This window comes from Pseudopipra pipra, chromosome 4 (genome assembly GCF_036250125.1).
Source record: "Pseudopipra pipra isolate bDixPip1 chromosome 4, bDixPip1.hap1, whole genome shotgun sequence".
Taxonomy (NCBI): Eukaryota; Metazoa; Chordata; class Aves; order Passeriformes; family Pipridae; genus Pseudopipra; species Pseudopipra pipra.
In genome coordinates, this window is record NC_087552.1 from 41817586 (window position 1) to 41840760 (window position 23175).

Here is a 23175-nt window from a genome sequence, read left to right on the forward strand (position 1 = left end):
ATTGTTAAACTTATGTCAACATAACATGAAAAGGAATTACTAAATAGTCAAAAATGCTCTGTGATACTTACATTATTCATTCATGTATTTTTTCTGCTTGTTGTCTTTTGTTAAATTAGGGATATATATATAGGAGATTATTTAACTCCACTAAGGTTCATACCTTATACATACCAGTTTCACAAACTGAGTTTCACAGGTTTAAATTAACACGTGTTCTATACAGTGTGTTGTAATGCATACATTCTAATGTGAGAATCCATTAGCGGCCTCTATGTCAAAAAATACAAGGTAAACCATATTAGCATTCATGTTTTTGTAGTAATTTTATTATTTTCAATTTGTACTTCATGCACCAAAACACTCCTGCTCTGTTGTATTGCAGGGGCCCTTTCACGTTGCTTTTTTGGTTTCATGATTGTCATTCCTCTCAGGAACTTACACTGAATGTGTTTTTCAGTGATAGAGAGATTTCTCCTTCGAGCCAGCACAAATGAAATACGAAAACTAGAAATATGTGTAACTATCCAAAACTACTTTTGACTAGTCAGCATGCTGAGTATACTTCTAATATCTTACTGCACATTCTCTTACAGTCTGCTCCAATAAACTGGACTTGAATGGTTTATGTTCAGTCGGTAGTTTTTCTGCTGCCTATCAATAGCAGTGCATGAAGTTCTATATTATGCCATGTTGTAGGCATAATGTAACGTGACACATCCTAATGTTAAAGGCATGCAGTAATAACAAGCTACTGCAATACAGACTGGGAAACCACCTACATGGATATAATCTGACAGGTGCAAGCTTACTTTGCCCAGCCTTAAACCGACGGGACATGAGCCGGCTATAGTCAGGAAACCACATGAATGTGTTAGTATGGAAATTTCAGCAGCAGAGCTGCAAATCGGAACCAGGTTTTGTCCATCAGGACTGGGGTGAGGCAAATCAAACTTAGTTCTGTAAATATGTTGCTGTCATTTCTGTGTCTACATGTAGTTATTTTCATTACTTGTATAAAGCCCACATTTTTTGTTCGTGTTTATCTATTTCCTTATTCTGTGATACCTGATGAAAATAACGCTCATAACTTTATACTGATTTCACTGTAACTTTGTGTTTCAGTCTATCAAGCCTCGTAAATTACTTTCTTTAAAATGAAAGCAAAACGGTGAACTTCTTTCCATCATCATGATGTTAGCTTCCTTTTTGCATCACCTCTAGCACAATAAGGAATTAAATCTTCAAAGTAAGATGCCAAATGACATCCTCAGTAAATACCTTCCTAAATATTCACAATAAGAAATACCATTTTCAAATTAAGCTAAAGTTATGAACAAAAAATTCAAAGTATGAACAAAATTGTAACCACTTTTCTATGCATGTTTTTCTTCTATGTTTTTTGCATGTCAGTCTACAGTAGCAACATAAAAAAGAGAATTAGTTGCCCCTCTCTGTTTTACTGCCAGAGGTTCACAATCCTCATCCATTTATTTAACGTTGGATAGTTCTGCATTTTCGTGCCTTGTTTTTCTATCACCTTTAAATTGCCAAAAGCCCTACTCCTCTTCTTTGATCCCGTCATTCATTCTCTGCCTCCAAAACTGTAAACACCACTCTAATACACTCTCCACTCACTCAGGTTTATAATCTGGCTCTCAGCTTCCCTTACTTTGAGATCAGAGTCCTGAACAGATTCCAGTCTTTCAGGGACAAAGTCTTCCCTTAACGGATGGATGATAAATGAGCAAGGGTTACACATTACCAACTGGCAGGTGATAAACCCATCAAAAATATAGCAAACAAGATCTGCCAAGGCAGCTCTTTCTGGTTTCCAGGTGCTGCTGAGTTCCTTCAGTGGCAGTTCTTCACCCTTGCTGATTACTTGGACATTATCTGCATGAGTGACAGGTTCCTGCAAAAAAACTTAGTCTGATCCTTTTTCCTCATTTTAACCAGAGGCTGCAAGCTGATTAAAAACAGTCTCTATATTTTTTCCTCCTTTTCTGTAAAATCACGTAAGAAATTCCAGTTTCTAATATTCTTCCACTAATTTCAGAGAAAATCTAGAAGCCAGCTTTAGGTACTAAGTTCACTGGTGTGTAAATAAATTAATTGCATTAACACAAATTGCATTTAGGTGCAGAAAAGAACAAGTGTAGATAAGAGAACTATGCTCTCAGAGGATCTCTTTGCAGAATTGGAGATTCTGCCACAAAACTGTCAGCCGAAAATTCTTTGTAGAATTTTGGTTACAGATAGAGGCCAGTTGGATTCAGCAGAATCTTTGAAAGAGTATATAGCATACTGTAATGTAGAACTATTTCAATTCTGAATACTTGTTTTGAACCTGCTCAACTGTTTTAGACCAACTTTTTAAATACAGGTTTGCTTTTCATTCCTAGTGTGCTGTTACATGTGTGTAGGTATGTATTCTAAGATTATAACAGGTAATCAGTTGAAATAAAACACTAATTATCTTGGGACACAGTTGTACTATATGTATAATAGACAGATAATTGAATTTTTATTTCATCTATAGGAAACTTCCAGTGCAATAAAATATCTATAGTTTAAACATATTTATCAGGAATCAAAAGGAAAATAAAAATCAATCTCATTCGTTCCAACAGTGACTAAGATACACTTTTGCAAAGTTCTAAAATCTCCTTTTAACACCAGGGAACTCCTTATTGTGTTTTCAGATTCTCCATAATCATGCTCTCATTTACAGGCCTGACATGACAGTTTGCACCTGAAAAGTTATCCATTATTGGATGACAGGAGATAAGCCCTTCAAAAGGTGTAACAAACAAATACAAACTATTTGAAGAGTGGCATTATCCTATTTCTGTCAGGAAGTGTGAGCAAATAACCAAGAGTATATCATGTTTACGAGGACGAAGACATTTCTTTACTCTTCTTTTAAGGTTGTCTCTTTAATCTGGAGCTGCAGCAGTGGATTTGACGTTTTATAAATTGTAGATTTTATCAGGAGTATGGTAAAGCATTTTACCAAGTTATCTTCCTCACATCAGTGACATGAAACTAGAAGATTGGTAATTCTTTTCCCCTCTCATTTCCAATAACTCATAAGTATTTGCAGTCACAAATAGATGGTGGCTTCACTCTTCTTGCCCTTCTCCTGCAAGACAACAGATATATAACCATAGATAAAGCATTCATGTACATAAGACAAGCTCTTTATTTTGTCTTCTTTTTTCAATATATGTTTTATTTTATGTTCTAAACATTTTTGCCTATATTCTATAGGAGGTGATCTGTTTAAATGTACTAGATGTAAAATGCTTTTACATCTAGTAAAAACAAAGTTTCAAAAGTAACAGCTAAATAAAGATGTAGATAATTTTTAAGATGTTTTCTTACATTCACTTTCAAATACTCTGATAGCTTTTTATCCAGATAGTTTAAAAAAAAAATTAATTACCTATTTAACATTTCCCCAAAGATTTCTCTGTAAGTAAAATAGATTCAACACCCTCCCACCCATCCCCCAGGACCAAAGCAAGTCTTCTGTAGCATCAATTATATCGTGCTTCTCACAGAAAAATTTTCTCACTCTATACTTGGGATTCCTATATCTTACCTTGTCCTAGTGACGAGCTTATCAATATATTTTGTTGCTAAGTCATTATGGTCCTGATTCATATTTTGGACCACATTCTCATGTTCCTCCTACATTAGCTTTAAATGAGATTGTTTTGGGAGTGCAATCAGGATTTTCTGTCCCTATTTATGGCTGGAGAACCAGATCAAGCCTGGGATTTGGGGTTTTAAAGGACTCCCATTGTGTTTGTAGCATACCTGTAGTTCTCTTCAAACTGTAGATTGAGTTTGTTGTGGTAGTCTCTCATACTCGAGCAGTTCTTTGTAGGCAAGATTTATAACTGATTTGCCTTAAGTTTAAGAACGCAGATTTAGAAATAGTATCTGCTTCTGCTGTATACCCTTTGCAAAATTTTCATCATTTTTTGTTGATCATTGGATCCCACTGTTTATTTCTGTTTGTATAGATTTTAGTGTCCTGTGGGGGGAGGGAGTATATACATTAAGTTATATTTATATAAAATTATATCTATAGGCCCTTCTAAGATCTCTCAGCTGAGACAGGCAAAGTAAAAAGAGTAACCAACACAAGTATCTGTGTACAGAGCAAGACTTCTAAGACTTCTGTTATCAAAGCTATATTCACAGAATCTCACAAGCTTCTTATAAAAACAATTCAGGAGTCTCTGCAGTAGAGGTATTAATTAGAGTGCATTATATTTGAGGAATCAGTAGTAAGAGATACAGATGTGGGTCAGCCTCTGCGAGTGTTTCAGGTGCTGGTTTCAGCGAAAGCTGTGTTCAGTTTGTGCTGGGAGTTGCTGGCTGTTGGATCTCAGTTTGAGATGTAGTCTTGCTGAATATTGATCACTGCACTGAAACTAAGACTATTGCAGTTTGCAGAAAAATCACAAATAATGTGAACACAGAGTATTTGCTCTATCTGGAAATCTCAGTTCTCAACTGATGATATTTTTCTATAGTAACTATCAATATCTGACATAGAAAAATATTAATTTATGAAGACATTCTACTTCAGGGTGGAGTAGATTCTTCAATATCCACATCACTGACATTTAATTGCTATTTCAACTAATTACTGTAGGCTATTGAAACTGTTGCTAAAGGATTATATTTTCAGCTACTAATCATGCCCTTGACCTCCCTTTTTCTCCCTGGCTTATTCACAAAAACATCAAATTTTTAGTGTTTCTATCTTGATACATTCTATAAGAATTTGAATGTAATAAAATTGTTATTGCTGAAGCCTTCACGTGTTCATAAGAAACATATTTTAGAAATTGAAGGCAGAGTTGCTTAAGAAAACTGAGTGCATTTTATTGTAAAGGGCTTGTATTTGATGCCTCCCTTCTACTTCTTTAGAAGTAGCACTTCTGTTCTGAAATGCCATGAAGGAATTATACTGCTCGATATATACATGTAATGCAGTTATCTTACAAAACCAACCAAGATAATAAGCTACAAAGCAGTAAAACTAAAAGATTGGATTAGTAAATCACCTCATTCCAACAAAATTGTATTTCTTAATGGCTTACAGAAGACAGTCGATTATGCTTCCATATGACACTGACATACTAGATGTATATGTTCATATAGTACCTATAATGTTATATACTGTGTTCTATATATATATATATATATATATATATAACATTAAATACATATAGTGTTATATTACTGTATATAATACCACAGGGGAAAAACGTATAGCTGTGAGGGACAGGTCCATTTTCTTACATGGGAAGATCATGTTTATGCATAAATTAAACATTATCAGAGCTGTAGTTTTGATGTTCTTCATGGTAACTCTAATGTGGATGAAAAAAATACAGTTAGTTACAAAACCAGAAAGAAAAACTTACTTGCAAAATAGGAACCTGTCTTTCAAGTTACTTGTGTAGGAGAGGTCTGGACAGCAACATGAAGGGTTTAATGACATATGCTTGAACATCAAAAGCTTAAAAGAGTAATTGGAGTCTTTATGCAAACTTTTTAAGATTCTTTTGCTTCTCTGTCTCAAATCTTTCTACAATACTTATATCTCTCAGTGATCATGGCTTTACTCCACTCTGCTATGTTGTGTGCTACAAGGACGTCAGATGATTCCTTATGTGCTTGAAGTTTCAAACAATATTTTGTTTTATAAAGAGATAGAAAAGTGGGGGAAAATATAAACAAACACGCACAAATGTCATCATTATATTTTTGCTGTTTGTTCTGCCTCTGTATCTATTTAACAAGTAGAATGCATATTAAAGTAGGTTTGAGTCTTATTTTCTAAATAATATCTTCTAAATTATTTTAGAAAAAATGCTAATTATTCCCCCAGGAATAACTATTAACTGATTTCACTATGTCTATATGCAGTTCTTAATAGGCAAGCAGGAAGTTTTTAAAATGGATACAACTTAATTTTTTTGCTACTCAATAATTAACAGACACAGATACACACATATACATGTAATATCTTTTTACAAAAGAAAAATCAGGTCATATTTTAACAGGGACATAGCCTTAAATTCTGTTGCTGTCTAGTTAATGTCTGACAAGAGGAGAAAGTGACTATCTATTTGATATTAAAAGTGAAGAGGTGAAAATAACTCTGCACACAATCCCATCGGTTACCTGAAGATGAATAAGCTGAGAGACTGAGAATCCCTACCCATTCAATTCATAGCAACGGTAGGTTTCATTGAAACTATAACAGGTTTTAGAAAGTCTACAGAAGTGTGACTTTGTTGACATCCTTTTATATTCAGTGAGGAATATTCATGTCTGAAGTTATGCATCGCTGATTATTGTGTGAATGTGGGTATCTATCTCACGGATGCACACAGAAGCCAGCAATCCCAAGGAAATATTATTGTTTTATTTAATTAACAATTTTTATTAAGTCTTGTAACTGTCTTGCATTGGGGTTATTGTCCCCATAAGGACTTTCTGCCTTCTCAAAGAAAAATAATTTTACATTATTTATAAATATTATACATTTATAATATATTATAGATTATATAAATAATATAATATTTATATATTATTTATATTATTTCCCTTTATATGTGAAGGGATTTTGCTCAAATCTATTCCACAGATTTTGGATTCTTGCCAGAAATATTCTCCATTCAAGAAGGTGGCAAAGATACTTTTTAATAGTATGTGTCAAACATTTGGCATCATTTCTATTTTAGTACTTTGCAATTTCCAGTATAAAGGTTGTGAGACATGTACACATGCATGCAGTGACATAAAGGCACTGCACACTGTATCCAGATCTTATGAGCCCCACAGACTATAAATTACATTATTTAATATTTGAATTTTAGACTGGGCAATATTTTCTTTGGTTAGGACAGCAGTTTTCTGATTAATGTTTTTAATTTAAGCAATGTCTAATACACACAATAATAAAAGTGACAGTTCAGCTTATAATGAGTTAAGGATGTTTCTGAGAATACACAAGAGGTTTTTAAGAGACTTCCAAAGTTTATTTTTACAGAAAAGAAGCCCACAAATTAACCCAAATATAGTTTTTTTATCTTTTACTGTGTTTGTATATCTCTAACTTTAATAATCTCAACGTTGTATTATGAATAGTGCTTGCACTTTTTCAAGGCTGTATTCCAGTTAAAATAGTAAAATAACATTAAAAGAGTAAAGTAACGCTTGCAGTTGACTGCAGTGATAACTAGGAGGAAAGTAACACATACAGGATTGTTAATGGTCCAGTTTCATAGAAGTTAATAACAAAAGTAATTTACACTGAAAGAATTTAAGTATTCCATATAAAACACCACCAGTTTTTTTAATTCCTACAACTTTGATGGAAGTCAGTGGTGCCTGCCCTTCATACACAGAATCCAAATGTCCGATTTGTATCAGTTTACACCTTTCTCTATTGACCCACATCTTCCGTTGCTGGAGGAGGAGCCAGGCTCCTTTTCACTCTTTCATGTGGATCTCTGTTCTGTGAGGTGGAGCATGGCATTGTCCTGGCCAGTTTTCATCCTGGCTTCTGAGTTTGTCCAATTCCAAGCAGATGAAATGAGTCTCCTGCAGTACAAATAAGTGTCTTAAAAACAGTTGTCCAATAAAATTTTATACTGATAAGTTTACAAAACAAGCTTTTAAGATGTTAGTCCTTTTCAGCAGAGTTCACTGATAATGTCAGGAAACAATAGCCTATGTCAGTGAAGACTGTAGTGTGTGGAAGTAAATGTATTAAATGTATAGTGGGTGACAGCCTTGATCCCCATGAAGAGGTAAACATAAATAAATACCCACTGTGGTTTTTCTTTTTTATCTGGCTGACCTCCACTGATGTAGTTGAGCTTTCCTCTTGTGATATTTGCCAGGTTATATAAAAAAAGATATTTTGTTTTAGCCTCCTGGTTGAAATGATGAAACATAAGGCCTGGGGAAGCCTGATGGATGAGGAACAGCTGATGGGCTGTGGCTCAGCCTCGAAAGGAAGTCTGAGAGTTGCAATTGGTGCTATGATTAAAAGAGAAAGATGAATAAATTTTTCGGCTTTACACTGATGTGTGGAAATCTGCACAATGTAAATTCACTGATTCGAATATTTTTGAGAACATATATTGAGATGATTTAGTGGAGTGGCACATTAGAATTGGGTATTTCCTGGTAAATAAAGCTGACATTTAACATACAAAGGGGGCAATATGTTGAAAGGACTATGGTATTTTTGCTTTTTAAATATCTGGTATCTGAGCTACTTTGTGCTGCAAATAACTGAGGTATACAACTCTTACCAGAAAAAAAAAAAAAAAAAAAAAAAAGAAAGATACTGAGAAAGAAAAGGGGAGTAGAGAGTGAAACATTTGATATGAGGAGGCCAGAAACTGGAAGCCTGCAATGCAGCCAAGGAGTGGTGAAAGAAAATGAGGAAAAGTCACAAAATAAAGAAGGGAAGTGCTATCACTGACAAAACCCAAGAAAAAACAGTATTTAAATGGTCTAGATACACATAATGCTTTACTAGCTGTTGGTTTCTCTAACAAGAAATAAACAGTTTTCCTATGAGGGTGATTTCATAGACAAAGGAAAGTGAGGGTATGTTACGAGGGAATGCACTAGAAATGAAAAGCTCAGACAGCTTTAAGAGCAACAAAAATGATTCATGAAGTAAGTGGGGCAGAGGTAAGACTTTTTCTAAGGAGGAAAAGTTGGTCAGACAAAAAAGTGAGAGAAAAATATTATTTGGGGAATCGTGGACCATGGAAGAAATAAGGATAAAATGAAATAATGTTAGATTTATTCTGAGAATACTTCAGAATATTCAAATAGGGAAGAGAAAGGTTAGAAATGTAGAATTCTTGACAAATATATATTAACCTCACTGTACAGAGAAGACTGTAAAAGCCCAGATTATGTAAAATCAGGGTTCTGCTGAAATCAGTACTCAAAATCTTCAAGAAAGGCAGAATTTCACTCAAAGGACATAAAAGCATGCAGAAGAATTTGTTAGAACAGCAGATAGCATCCTAATGACCTAATAAAAAGGAGGAAATTGTTTGCAAGTGTAGAGACACAGAACAGAATGAACTTGAAGCTCAGAATACTGATCCCAAAGCTCAGAAAAGTTACATATTTTTCTGGTGTTACATAATTCTGATTTAACATCAATGAAATTGATAAATGGGTATTTACAATGGGTTTTATTTCACGTATATACAAAGCTGAATGTGTATTCAGTATATTCAGATGGACGAGTTCTGCATGTGTGGTATATTTAGCAAATTTAAGTGAGGGCTGATATTTAAGTAGACATTATAATAAGCCTCAGTTAAAATCAGTCATGCCTCAAACCTTATAGAAGTCATTTAAATACAAATTCAAGCACAGTTGCAGAAATAATATTTTTCAGAATATTCTAAAAGTAGACCTTTACCATACAAAGTTAAATACCCTTTAAATACATTATACTTGGTGTTTGGGGTTTTTTGTTTGTTTATTGTTTTTTGGGGGTCTTTTAGGCAGCATAAAATGTCTGATAAATAGTCAAATACATTAATCTCTAAAAGTTTCCTCATTTGCAGATATCTGAAGTACCATGGGATGTTATATTGAATATATATATGAAGTGCAAATATCTGTCTGACATCTGACCTGCAAAATGCCTTTTCAGCCAAGTCAAATCCTGCAGAAATTTCAGCTCTCTGGAATTTTCTGGGTTTGTTTTGGATTTATTCATAATAATCTCACCTCTTCATATGTGAGAGGCTTAACAATCTTCAAACTTGCTCATTTTCCCTGTATCTCTTGAAAAATTTAACCCAGTAGGTAAACTCAAAATGCAGATGTAACCACATCTTTCATTCAGCAAAGTAACTCCATGATTTGCACACTGGTTTCCTATGGATAATTGAATTTTAAGTTACTTGTATTAAGGTTTTAGTAGGAGCTCACCCATTTTCAAACACTGGACACACAGAAAGAGTTTCTAGGAACATCCCTATAAGTGGGAAAGAACCTTAAAGTATAATAGTGGATTAAGGATTTTCCAACAATATTTCTCCTCTATGGATTTTCTGTGAGATGCAATCATGGTACATCTTCTTGAGAGGGCATGGGTAGGGTCTCTTTCTTCTGTCTTGCTGTCTGACTTTATGAGACATTTAGTAGTGTCTTGTTTTGAAAAACTTCATCTGCTCATTAAACTGGTTGAGTAGCCGAAAAATTCAAAAGTTCCTGTGTGGAGACTAGAAGAAAAAAGGCAGTACTCTAATTCCTTGTAATTTGTTCAATCATATTCATAATAAAAAAATCCATCCCATCATTAAGAAAATAAAAGATTAAAGAAAAGAAAAAATGGGTATTTTTGAGCATATTTGTATAATTTCTGTTTTCTTAATGGAAAAAGTCAGAGACTGAATGCCAACTGCAGCTGGAACCCTGTCTGTCCTGTGCATGTTGTCCTTACAGCCAATATTTCACTCAGAAGTATTATGTTTCATTTAAAAAAGAAGCTCTAATATGATGCATTCCCAACTTTCTAGCTTCATAGGTGTCATGTAGCTGAAATAATACATTAAGTATTACACATGTACTTCAGGAATTATATGAAGTGTGGTTTATATATGTTTTATACAATGCAGGACATTAAAATTAAAATAAGGTAAATTCTATGTATATGTAGAAGGTTATTGTTATGTTTCCTTCCATATTCCTAAACTGACTTTACTAGTAAAATTTTCAGAGTGAGTGCTCATATTCATAGCTCATTCATATGGCACACAGTTCCCTTTTAATTAGGGAAAACATTTTTTTTTCTATAATGCTGATATATAATACTGGGCAGTTTTAGCACTGACTGGAACTAGTTTTAAATATTGTTTAGACTTACTTCGAATGACCCATCAGGACAAAAACTGTGCTCAGAGGTGGGTGTGTACGACTAACGTGTTCATTGGAAAGGAAGGGTCTTGTTTTCCCTCCGAGCTGGAGCCGCCGCGGCTGCGCAGCCTTGGAAGTTTGGCCTCGGGGTGCTGAAGGAGGGACAGCGGCGGGCCCTGAGGGATACCCCGGGCGGTGCCGTCCCGGGATGCACTCGGTGGCGGCGGGGACGGGCCGTGCGGCGGCCCCGGGGCGGCCTCTCCAGCTCCCTGCGGAGTGCGGTCCTGGGTGTCACAGGTGCCCTGCAGCCGCATCCCTGGGAAGAAAATGGGATACTCCAGCCCGACCGCTCGCCCGTGGCAGGGCTCCGGATGTCCCTCTGTCTATTAAAGTCCAGGTGTTTTCCCAGCAGATAAGGGGAGAGCGGCGCACACCCGCACCTGGACCCCTCTGGTGGCCCCCGCAGCCGTGTGTCGCTCCTGCCCCGGCCCTGAGCCTTGGGTCCGAAGCTCTTTGTAGGCGTTGCTGTCACGCTGGAGTGTGTTTGCCTCCTTGCATTGTTCTTCTGAAATCATAGGTGCTTGCTCTCACTTTCAAATACCAGGTTACCTTTTCCTATCCAAAATTCACATAACTGGTGGGCTTTTATGGAAAGGATTGCTCAAATTCCCACTAAAACTTTGGCAACTACATTACTCAGCCCCGTGTTTCTCCGAGGTTACTGACAATGAAGAGACAGCTGCAGGGAATATTGCATTTTTGCAATAGAGAGCTTGGCATGTTAAGTTAAATAATTAATGAGAGGAGACTTGCTCTACTACAGGAGGGTACCAACTGGAGAGTCTGAAATGCTCCTTTCAGTTGTATGTTCCTCTCAGCAGTCCATCATAAAGAACGAGACACTGCAGAGATGCCAAGCAGTCAGTTAAGGGAGTTTATGTCCTGAAATGTCTCAGGAAGACTGACCTGAGGACCATTCTCAAAGCTCTTCAAGCATTTCCAGAGGGAAATGCTACTAGGTATGCAAAAATATATAATATGAAGGAGAGCTGAAAATGTGTTTTATCAAGAGTCATAAAAATGATTTGCGTGTGTGTAAATTGCAGCCAGTTTAAACACAGGCGAACAGATTGAACTTTGATTGTTGTGAATACAGAACACATTCTCATTTATATTCTTTGATTGAAAATTATTACTTTGCCTATAATTGCCATAATTTATCACATTGTTGAAATTTGCCAGTAATATGGTACTATTTATCTACAGTTCCACTCTAATTGCACATAATTAATTATTCACTTTGCTCAATTGCTAATTGCCTTTTAACATACACTTAAATATAAACATAAAAATACCACTTCAAAGAGAATAGAAAAATAATTTGTTGAATTTTTATATCTATTATAATTGTGGCATCTTAGAGTGAGGGATTGGTAAGTGTTAGAACAGTAGATCATGACTTAGTAAATTATGAGGGAGGAATTGGGCAAGGAAAATCTCCATCTCTTATTGGAGTTGGAGGGGAATATTGTCAGAAAGGGTGAGGAAAAGGCTGAGGAACTTAGTGCCTTCTTTGCCTCAGTCTTTAAGAGAAAGTCCCATTGTCCTCAAGGCAATCAGCCCCCTGAGCTGGTAGACAGGGACAGAGAGCTGAACAGACCCCCTGCTATCCAGGGGGAAGTAGTTAGTGGTCTGTTGCACCACTTAGACACTCAGAAATCCATGAGGCTAAATGGGATTCACATGATGGTACTTATGGAGCTGGTGGAAGAGCTTGCCAAGCCACTCTCCACCTTTTATCATCAGTTCTGGTTAACTGGGGATGTCCCAGATGACCAGAGGTTGTCCGATGTGCCACCCAGCCACGATAAGGGGTGGGAGGATCCAGGGACCCACAGGCCTGTCAGCCTGACCTCAGTGCCACAGAAAATTATGGAACAGATAGAGTGCAATCACATGGCGTGTATGGAGCAACCAGGGGATCAGGCTCAGCCAGCATAAGTTTAGGAAAGGCAGGTCCTGCTTGACCAACCTGATCTCCTTTTGTGACCAGATGACCTGCCTAGTGGACAAGGGAAAGGCTATGGATATTGTCTACCTGGACTTCAGTAAAGCTTTTGATACTGTCTCTCACAGCATTCTCCTAGAGAAGCTGACAGCCCATGGTTTAAATAGGTGCACAGTTCACTGGCTTAAAATCTGTACGGATAGCCAGGCCCAGAAAGTGGTAGTGAATGGAGCTGGGCAAGAAGCCCAGTGGCATCCTGGTTTGTATCATTAATAGCGTGGCCAGTAGGACTAGGGAAATGACTGTTTCTGTGCACTCATGACTGGTGAGGTACTATGTCTAGTTCTGGGTCCCTCACTACAAGAAAGACATGGAGGTGCTGGAGCATGTCTTGAGAAGGACAGCAAAGCTGGGGAAGCATCTAGAGCACAAGTCTTATGAGAAGCAGCTGGGAAAGCTGGGATTGTTTAGGTTGTTTAGCCTGGAGAAGAGGCTTGGGGGGACCCTGTCACTCTCCACAACCACCTGAAAGGAGGTTGTAACAAGATGGGGGTTGGCCTCTTCTCCCAGACAACTAATGACAAGATAAGAGGAAATGGCCTCAAGCTGTGCCTGGGGAGGTTCAGGTTGGACATCAGGAAGAATTTCTTCACTGAAATGGTAGTTAAGCATTGGAACAGGCTTCCAAGAGAGGTGGCGGAGTCATTATCCCTGGATGTATTAAAGAAATGACTGAATGTGGCACTTAGTGCTAGAGTTTAGTGGTGTTCAGTCAAAGGTTGGACTCAATGATCTTAGAGGTCTTTCCCAGCCTTAATGATTCTTTGATGCTATAAATTCCCTTGCTCTTTTTTTAAAAACTTGAGTGCACTCCAGAGCTACGTAACCAAGTACGTTATAGTATATGAGGTGACAGCTTATAGGAGGAATGAACAAATAATCTGGTTTAAAATATCAATAATCTTATTCTTACCTCTTTGCATTTACAGTCTTAATTGTCTGAGGTTGAAGAGGGATGGCTCTAATCTTGACAGAACAACACTTGATAATAAAAGACTGGTTTACGGCACTGTCAAATCCTTGGTTTTACCCTTTCTGGTCTTGTATTACTGTAGAGAAAGCAAAACACATAATAATTTCTCAGTGCATCAGCAAGTAAAAATAAGACTTTGTATGATATAGCTCAAAATTACACCTTTAAATGCAGTTAATAACACCATGCTTAGAAAGAACCAACAGTCTAAGCAGAAGAAAATCATAGCATCAAAATGGAAATAATTTCCCTGAATTCAACTGTCTCTGGAACTTAGAGGTGTCTCATAATTAAGTATTTATTACAATCCAACATATACCTGTTAGCCCTGGTGCATATGTATATAAAATATGCATATATGCATATATCAATATATGCATATGTATATGCATGTATGTGTACATTTCTACACTGGGATATATTTGAGAGTCTACCCAATCCAGATTTAGTATTCTGTATGTCAATAATTAGCACACATTACCAGCATATCTCAGATATTAATAAGAAAGGCTGTTGCAAGAGAGCTAGCTGACAAAGTGGGGGGGTTAATTAGCATAAAAATCCAAAACCCATGTATATGTATTTTATCATCATTATTTTGAGAACAATACTAATTGGAGAAAATAGTTTAATGGACTTATAAATGGACAAGAACAAACTGTACCTCAAAGATGATTGCAGCTCACTTAGGATTCAGAATGCCATCCCATTTTCATTCTTAGTATGAATTGAGTTTGTATTGTACAGTACATAAATGATTTTCCTCGACTTTTTAAAAGGCAATATGTATTAATATTTTAAACTGAAGTAATTGCTTCTTGTTCAGCAATGGGTTTCATTTATGAGTGTTTGTCCCTAGCAAATGGAAAGTATGGTTAATCTAAGTTAAAAATGGATTCTTTAAATAGCTCTAATTACTTTCTCTTTATATTTGTATGTTTTAGACTCTTAAGATTTAATCAGTAGCAGTTCTAACAAACCATAATGTTTATTAGCTGGTTTTAAATTATTCTTATGGATGATAGTTCAATGAGAAAATAAATTATGATTTGCCTACTATAACGCATGGTAAATAAAATATGGACCATCATGGAAAAGAGAAATTACATATTATATCATTTGATTTTTATATTAGAAACACGGAGAGAGTGGAAGAAAACTTGAAACAGAAAAGGGAGCAGCTTCCATTTCTCATTTCGATTATGCAGATTCTTTGTAATTTTGCATGTTTACTTGGTTGAATCAAAACTTTTGGATTTTTCTTAACTTTATTTTGAATCAATCATAACAATTTGTAACTAGAAATGGCACTCTTTTATATGCTATTGACTGTACACTCCCAAGTCATGGCTTGTATGAGGATCAGGCACAAAATTATTACTGAAGCCTTTACTTTATTATCTTGCATAGAACACCATGCAAGTAAGGAGATGAGTTCTTAGATAATCAAAAAGTTCTTTTGCATTGAAGTGTTCATATGAATAGAAAGACATGGTGCAACGTATATAATAGAATAAAGTGGTAATCTGAAATTCTTTAGCTTCATCTGTCTAGATAATGCATAAAGACTAACCAAAAAACTAATCATCTTAGGTTTAATATCATATTTAATGAGATCACTTTTTAAAAATAAACATTCAAAATATTTTACATCAAATACTTTGAAGTGCAATACTAAAATATATTAAATATTGAAAGGTAGAAAAAAGACTCAGGTTTTTTAACTAAAAAGTAAGGAATGAAAAATGAAAATGTGTCTGGATTATATTAGTGTTATATATCTCTAGGCATTCAGGGTAGAGTTCTGCTGTTCGGGGTAACCAAAACCTGGTTACTTAAACACAGGGAGCTAAATTCCCTATTTGAATTTGCAATGTTCTTGTGATTTCTGGAAACAGGTTAGAAAGGGGTTATTTCAGAACACATTTGCCTGGAAGTGCTCTAAAGGGTTGGGCTGTTCAGGATTATCAGAATACCCTGCCAAGAAATGCCTGACGTACTATGTGTGATCCCAGAAAGATGAGGGTGAGTGGGCAAAGTGTGCCAGCTCCAGATCATCTGAATTCTTCTTCCATAAGGGGAGCTGTCAGCAGTCAGCAGAATTGTATTTGCTTTTTTTAAAATATTATTTTTTTTATAGAACTGAATTTTATCAGTCTGAAAACGGGCAGTGGTACTATACATTTGATTAATATTTTCAACTGATTTTCTGTGGACATAAAGTCATGGTCACTTGACTTGAAAGTTATGCGCATTTCTCTCTGCTTCTCTCCCACCTCCTCAATAACTTTGAAACTCGAGTGCTTCAACTAAATTTGGCAGGGGCTAGAGGTCTCAAAAATAATTATGTTCTGACAAACTCCAGGAAAAGAGAACATGTATAACCTCTGAGTGCCCTGTTACAGAGAATACAGGCAACAGGAGATCAATCCCAGTCAGACACTGGAGAATCCATGTGGGGGGAAAAAAGCGTTACAAATCTCCTAACTGCAAGAAAACCTTCAGAGTTTCCACCATCTTAAACAGCTAAATTAACCACAGGTCACAGTCAAACGAAAAACTGATCTTTTTCTGGTATTTCAGAGTTAGTAAGTTATGAACATTTAGAGGAAAAGAATACCTCTGAATTGGTTAAAAAAAAAATTAATTATAAATTCCAGCCTTTTCACTGGTGATATTGAAAGCATTCTTTGAAATACAGAACTTTAACAATCTGTAGACCTATTCTACTTCCATTGCAGTTACACTGTGTACTCAATCATTAAATGGAATAACACTTTTGTCCTTGTTAAGCTTACTGGATCTGAAAAAAAAAAATAAACAAGGTTTAATAAAATCTAACTTTGAATTAGTTGATTAAAGCCAAGTCTCTTAAAATGTTATTTTCCTCTGTGGCTCGGGTAATCTGATTTTGTCTGATCTAGAGTTGTTCAAGGCCTTATGGAGATTTCCAAGTTATCAGCAGAATATAAAATTAATCTGCACAAATCTATTTTAGTTTAATTCTCCTAATAAAATGGAAAAGTTCTGATTGTAAACTAAGGCTTTGCCTTTTTATATATGAATATTTCTGGGTTTCTAACTGGAAGTTAACCGTGACAGTGAATTCTCTGCTATTAAAAGAAGTGCTGTCAGAAGGTCAAATAGTTTTAGATACTTAGGTCTTACTTATTCCCTATCACAGAAAAGATTAATAAAAGGCAGTATTACAAAAAAAAATTAGATTGTGTCTTCTTCCCCTGTAGGGAGAGATTTTTACTTACAATGAAGAGGAAAATTCAAATAGGAATACTTTACAAAGATGACAGCGGTGGTAGAGCTGGAAGAGCTCAGCTTTGCTCCTGTAAATAAATATTCATGTAAGACTAGAACATTGTATATGCTTCTTAAATTTAGCTTTGAATCTGGTTGCCAGCTGTGTTGATGCCAACATCTCCCAAATGTGAAAGCCTCAGCCTTGCTCAAACATGGTTTTAGAAATATGTTCCTCCTTTAGATCTAGAATTTTTTTTCCGTTATAGTGAAAATAAAAACTTTTCAACTTTAAAGACATACAAAGGTGAAAGGTTTGGCCCACGGAAAACAACACCTCGTGAACAGGGAGACCTTGGCTAAAATATTGCTGGAGGCTAACCCAGTCATCTGGAAAAGTATTTCTATATAACTGTCTTATGCTCTTTCAAAAGTGTCTATAACCATCCGATACTGGAGGCAGAACTCTGGGCTAGGTCAAGCATTGGTCTAACACATTGGACCTGATTTTATATTGTGTTTCACGGTCAGTATCTCAAAGTCTGTTGCTTTTCATTTTGCTTTCTGAGTAACTCTAATGAGGAATATTCCAAATCTCATTACAGAAGATGAAATCAGGAATCTAGAAATCACTTTGATTCTATTCCTATTTACTCAGAAAAAGATATTACAAAGGTTTGATTAAGATTAAAGGTCTTAATTCTGGGGAAACACATATGGGGGAGGAGGAAACTTCTTGAATCCTGAGAGGATATTGTAGAGGGGTGGCACTGCACATGTACCTAGGGAGGCATGATAGTGGCCTCCTGAAAAAAAGAAGAGGTGGCAAAGAATTTGCAGCAGTAATGCATGCCATTTAGTTTAATTTCTGTAAAAATCCCAAATATGTAAAGCAAACAGGACAGTATTCTTCTGTTTCTATGTACTTATATCTAATACATACTGGATTTTATCTAGAGAGGGACATTTTTTTAAATTATTTTCCTTTATATTTAATTGTTACATTGTTTTCCTTTATATTTAAATTTTTTAAATAAATTCTGTGCACCAAAGGTCATATTTTTAAGTCCTCCATGCAGTTGCCCCTAATGACTAGTGCTCATGGATTCTGTATTGACTCACATGATGACACTTTACCACACTGCTATGTTTCTTCGACCCACCTTGGAAGTTACATTAGCTCACTATAGATTTTGCACAGAAGATCAAATAGATTTAAATTTATTCATATGCCCTGTGATTCTGATGATGTTTTCCTCTTTTGTTTTGCAAACATGACATTTGCTTTCCAGTCCCCCAGCTTGAATAGATTTTGCAGAGAGAAAAACATGACAGTACTCCTTACCAGTTCTTTCCAATGGTTCTTTATTCTGTTGTTCTTTTTTTTGCTCTATATTGTAGAATCAAATCTTTCATCACTGAGATTAGAAATAACTGAAACCTCTTCATTTTTACTGAACGGACTCTGCTATGCCAGAGTTACTTGCCTTTTAAAATAGTTAATTGCATACAGTTAGTATTCCTTGCCATATATGCCTGCATTCATCAAATTCTGAGTGAAAATGTTACAAGACAAAGACTTATTTTCAGCATTTCAGAAAGCTGTTTGAATAGTACATTGATAACATCTCAGCAGGTGGAGGTCCCATATGATTCCACCATTCAAGACAACTTCTTTCATATGTGATTAATTCCAAGATCCATTTAATCCACCACATTATGGTGGTCAATTTGGGGCATCTGTGCTGATGAAAATGACTTTTGATTGTACCTAAATGGCTTTTACTTGCAGTACTCCATGCCAGTTAACTCTCCAGTTCAAAGTGAGATAAAATAGAGTCCATTTTCTGGATAGGGCTTTTTTTTTCCCCTGGCTAGCTAATCAGCATTTATATGTCTGACATCAAATTAGCTGGTTTGTAATCTCTGATTTAGAAATATTCTTAGATACTTGGTACTTTTCTTTTAAATATTAGATGAGTGGCATTTTGATTTTATTTATCATCACTTTTTCTATGGTACATGTTAACATTAATCTCTGAATTACTAAACAAATAATTCATCATATGCATGTTGGCTCAATTAATCATGTACATATACAGAAAAACATGCTCTGACCAAAGAATTTAGTAGGTTCTGTATTAGAAATGGGCTGCATGAAGACAGTATGCTTTAAAGGCAGTGTGTGTTAAAGAGTTTACCTTATTCCTCGCTTCCCAAACTCTGAAATTCACCTTTCAACTGATTTTCAATGTGCTGGCCATCTGGGTTTGAACTGAATTGCTATCTTGGCCAAGAGCTAGATTGTGAAATGATGCTGTAAGGATTAAGCCTTGTGTGACTACCTGATGAATGACGCAGTCTGTCTTAACTGATAGGTTCAGCTGATATCACTCAAAAATGAGAAAAAAAGGGGGGGAGGAAGATAGATTTAAACTTAGTCTCCAGCTTTACTTATCTAGTAGTAATTCACACACTTTTCCCTCAGAAGATTCTTACAGTCTCTCAGGCTTCTAAACAAATCATAATTCTGGTTGCTACTATGTGTAAGGTTTGGAAGGAGAAGAAAGAGAGGAGGGTTTTATGATATCATTTTAAAATTCAGTAGAGGAATTGGTAGTGTTAAGTTATTCTTTATTTAAAATTTTAGACATAAAAGTAAGTATTGCAACTTAATAAAACTGTATTGCTATGTTTAATTGTTGCAGAAACTCCGAGTTGAATTTAAAGACTAACATTTTATATGGTAATAACATCTGGAAAGTGTGAAAAAAATCATGGAAATGTGAACGTTAAGTCTATTGGGAGGTTTTTTTTAGCCCCTATTAATGTGTTGACAGTCTATGATGAAAAGTTAGAATTCCATGTCAGGAACAATTAATAACAGTATATTGAGAACCTTCATTGGGCACACTTTCATTGCCCTATGGTAATTTGAAACATATATGGAGTCATCAATATCTTGATTGCAGGTGTTGATGGTTAATTAATATCTCTAAATTTTATTGTGATTTCCACTTATACAAAAATAGATAGTATCTAGAATCTCTTTATGCTTCTAATTTTGTTTTTCAGACTCTGAAATCAATCTTCTAATACTACTGAGAGAGAAAGTAAGACAGTGCTTACTAAGTCCTATGGCCATAGCCTAGGCAGTATCACTTATATTTACCCTATTCATAGGGATAGAGATTAACAATGGAGGTAAATACGATACAGATTTCAATTACTATTCAGATTTCTACTATTTTGAAAAACAATATTGCCTAAAAAAAGTCTGTACAAAAACTCTTGCTGTAAAGATCAACAATTAGTGAGTACAAAAGGGAGTCAATTCTTCCAAAAAAGAAAAAAGTGCAAAAATGTATACATTAAGTACGGAAAAAACACAATTTTTTTCTCTAAGAAGTCACAAAAGATTGCCTGTAAATTATTATTTTGTACTGTGGAATGATTTAGCAAACTACACTCTTTGTAGCAAGACCACAAACAGCTAGAAAGTATTTCAAAACATTGTTTTATTTCTGTTTTTAAACTCTAGAATTCATAATCACTTGCAGTTTCCATTTGTTTCAGTGTCATCATACATGAACAAAAATTGTTTTAGAGATGCAGTTCGCTATGGTCAGGGTTCTGACAGATCAGGAAACTCCTTTGCTTCCCAGTTGGGTTACTAAGTGTCTTGAATGAATAGGAGACAGAAGAATATGACCATATCTTTGGCGTTGGAAATTTGACAGAAAAGTCGTATATATCCTTATATGAAGGCATTTCCAGTAGAAGCCAGGTTATCCCTTTGAATTTTTTTGAATCTTTAAACTTGCTCTTTCTAGGTTGTACTCATACTTCTTGGAAAGCTCTCCTGTCTGCAAGTGTAGACATGCCTTTAAGTTGATCTTTCAACAAGCTGATAGATGCTGTATACTTGCTTTACCTTATTAATTTTATGTTAAGCCATGTATAGATGTATAGTACCTTTCCAGTGAAATTCAGCAACCTACTTAAAAACTGATATCAGAATTGTACCATGAAGAGGTTTTTTGTTTTGTTTTTTTAAGATTTGAACAATATATTTTTTTTATGTATCTAAAAGCCAAAAGTAACACCTCTTTCCTGATCTCTTGAATATATTGAATATTTGAAGCCATTGTCTAGTTAGGTTTCTACCTAACCCTATCATTTGTCTGGCTAAACCAGAAGGTGCAGCCTGTATTTTTTTACTGAGACCATAACACATTGTCCTGCTGTTCATTGTACCATCTGGTTTACTGGTATATCTTTTAAACTGTCAATGACTATTACATCTCATTTACATTAGTAGACACTGTCTTAAGAACCATGAAATATTCTACCTTTTAAGTTCCCTTTTGGACTCTGCAATGGTACCTGGGAACCAAGAAAATTCAAGGGAAGTAGAATCTCTCAGTAACCGATTTTTAAAAGACAGTTTTTTACTTTAAACATACAATGTGATGCACAAATAAAGATCAAGGTGATGCAGATATGATATGGAAGATTCATACATTAGTATGCATGGAATTAATGCATTTTAGTATTAAGGGGATAATAAGGAAAGCAAAAAACAGAAGGTGGAGTAGATGTTCATGTTTAAAACTGAAAATTTACTTCAAAGAATGTTAACACGAAATGAAGCCATAAGGGAAGGTCTTGTTTAACTAAATTCAGAAAGTTTCAAAAAATTAGAAGTTTTCTCATGAAAAAAAATTAAGTGCCAGATGAAGCACAGTGTTTTCACAGTTCTGAAACCCATCTTATCACTAATATAAAATATAAAATTATCCAATCCATTATTAAATTAAATTATCTCAAGGTAATAAATAAATCCAAAAAACAATATAAAGTTGTCCAAGTCATAAATCAATTCCTCTACTGGCTAGTTTGCAACAACTGGGCTTTTGGGTTTCTTCTGATAGTCTTTTCATCTCTAATATTTCATGGACATCTTACTCCTTTCACTAAAAGCTGCGTGATTCTGCCCAAGTTTTCCCTTATAATTGCTAAGGTAATAACGTGTTATCTTATTCCATCTCTTAATATAGTCCTATATTGATTGTGTTATCTGAAGCTTAGCAATGCTTGCAGGCCTTCTGAAAGGCTGAAGCTTGAGAGGTCCCCAGACCTATATATTTCTGGTTTTATCCTCTAATGGCAAATCCTTCACCAAGACTGAGAATTTTATGCCTTGGTAAGCATGAACACCTTCTGACTATCTCCTTTCTGCAACCTCTGAAATGAACATTTTGCTTTCTTAACCCCTGTTCTTCAGGACTTTCACTTCAGGATATTAGCTATATCTTTTTCTCAGAGTAACCACTAAGACTCCCCTATTCCAACTCCTGGACACTGACTTGGGGCATTTGGTGATATAGTCTGATATGCCTTAGACATTTTGTCACCTTTTTAATCCAAAACACATTAAGTGTTCAGATACTGAGTGTATCTCACAGACAGGTCAGGTTTAAACAGTAGACCAAATAATGTTATTTCTATGCAGTGACATTTACTTCAGCTTTACTAAAGGCATTATAGATGACTCAGTGCAGGTTAACAGGTAGGCTAATCCACTTCACCATTGATTTTTTAAAAGTAGAATATATAATTTATTATAAAACTAATAACAAATATTTATTTCAAAAATTAAAATTGATTTATTCATTTCACAAATATCAGCATGGCAGATGTGGAAACAATTACTATTTTCTTTAATCTCTAACCATAAATTTGACAAAAATAGAAGATTTGTATTCTTACAGATCTATCTCCATCATCTAACCAACTGTGGCTGTTTTCCTGAATGGTTTCATTTCATACAAAAAGACAAATACTATATCAAACTTAATTTTGTATGATCTGAAAAGAGTAGAAAGTTAAAGAAATGTATGATTCTGGATCTTTTTTTGCATACCCAGAATGAATTTTA

General features: G+C 35.3%; 1 protein-coding gene and 1 long non-coding RNA gene across 34 annotated transcripts in view; one reads left to right on the forward strand and one right to left on the reverse strand.

Moving 5' to 3' along the window:
• Window positions 1–23175, forward strand: part of TENM3 (teneurin transmembrane protein 3) — a 1314794-nt gene that overhangs the window by 795195 nt on the left and 496424 nt on the right. The gene's annotated exons all lie outside the window — the stretch shown is intronic.
• LOC135413858 (uncharacterized) lies at window positions 6856–17318 on the reverse strand. The gene is made up of 3 exons (XR_010430445.1): window positions 17246–17318; window positions 13923–14058; window positions 6856–7638 (listed from the first exon to the last, which is right to left on the reverse strand). It is a non-coding gene; the product is annotated as an uncharacterized LOC135413858 (long non-coding RNA).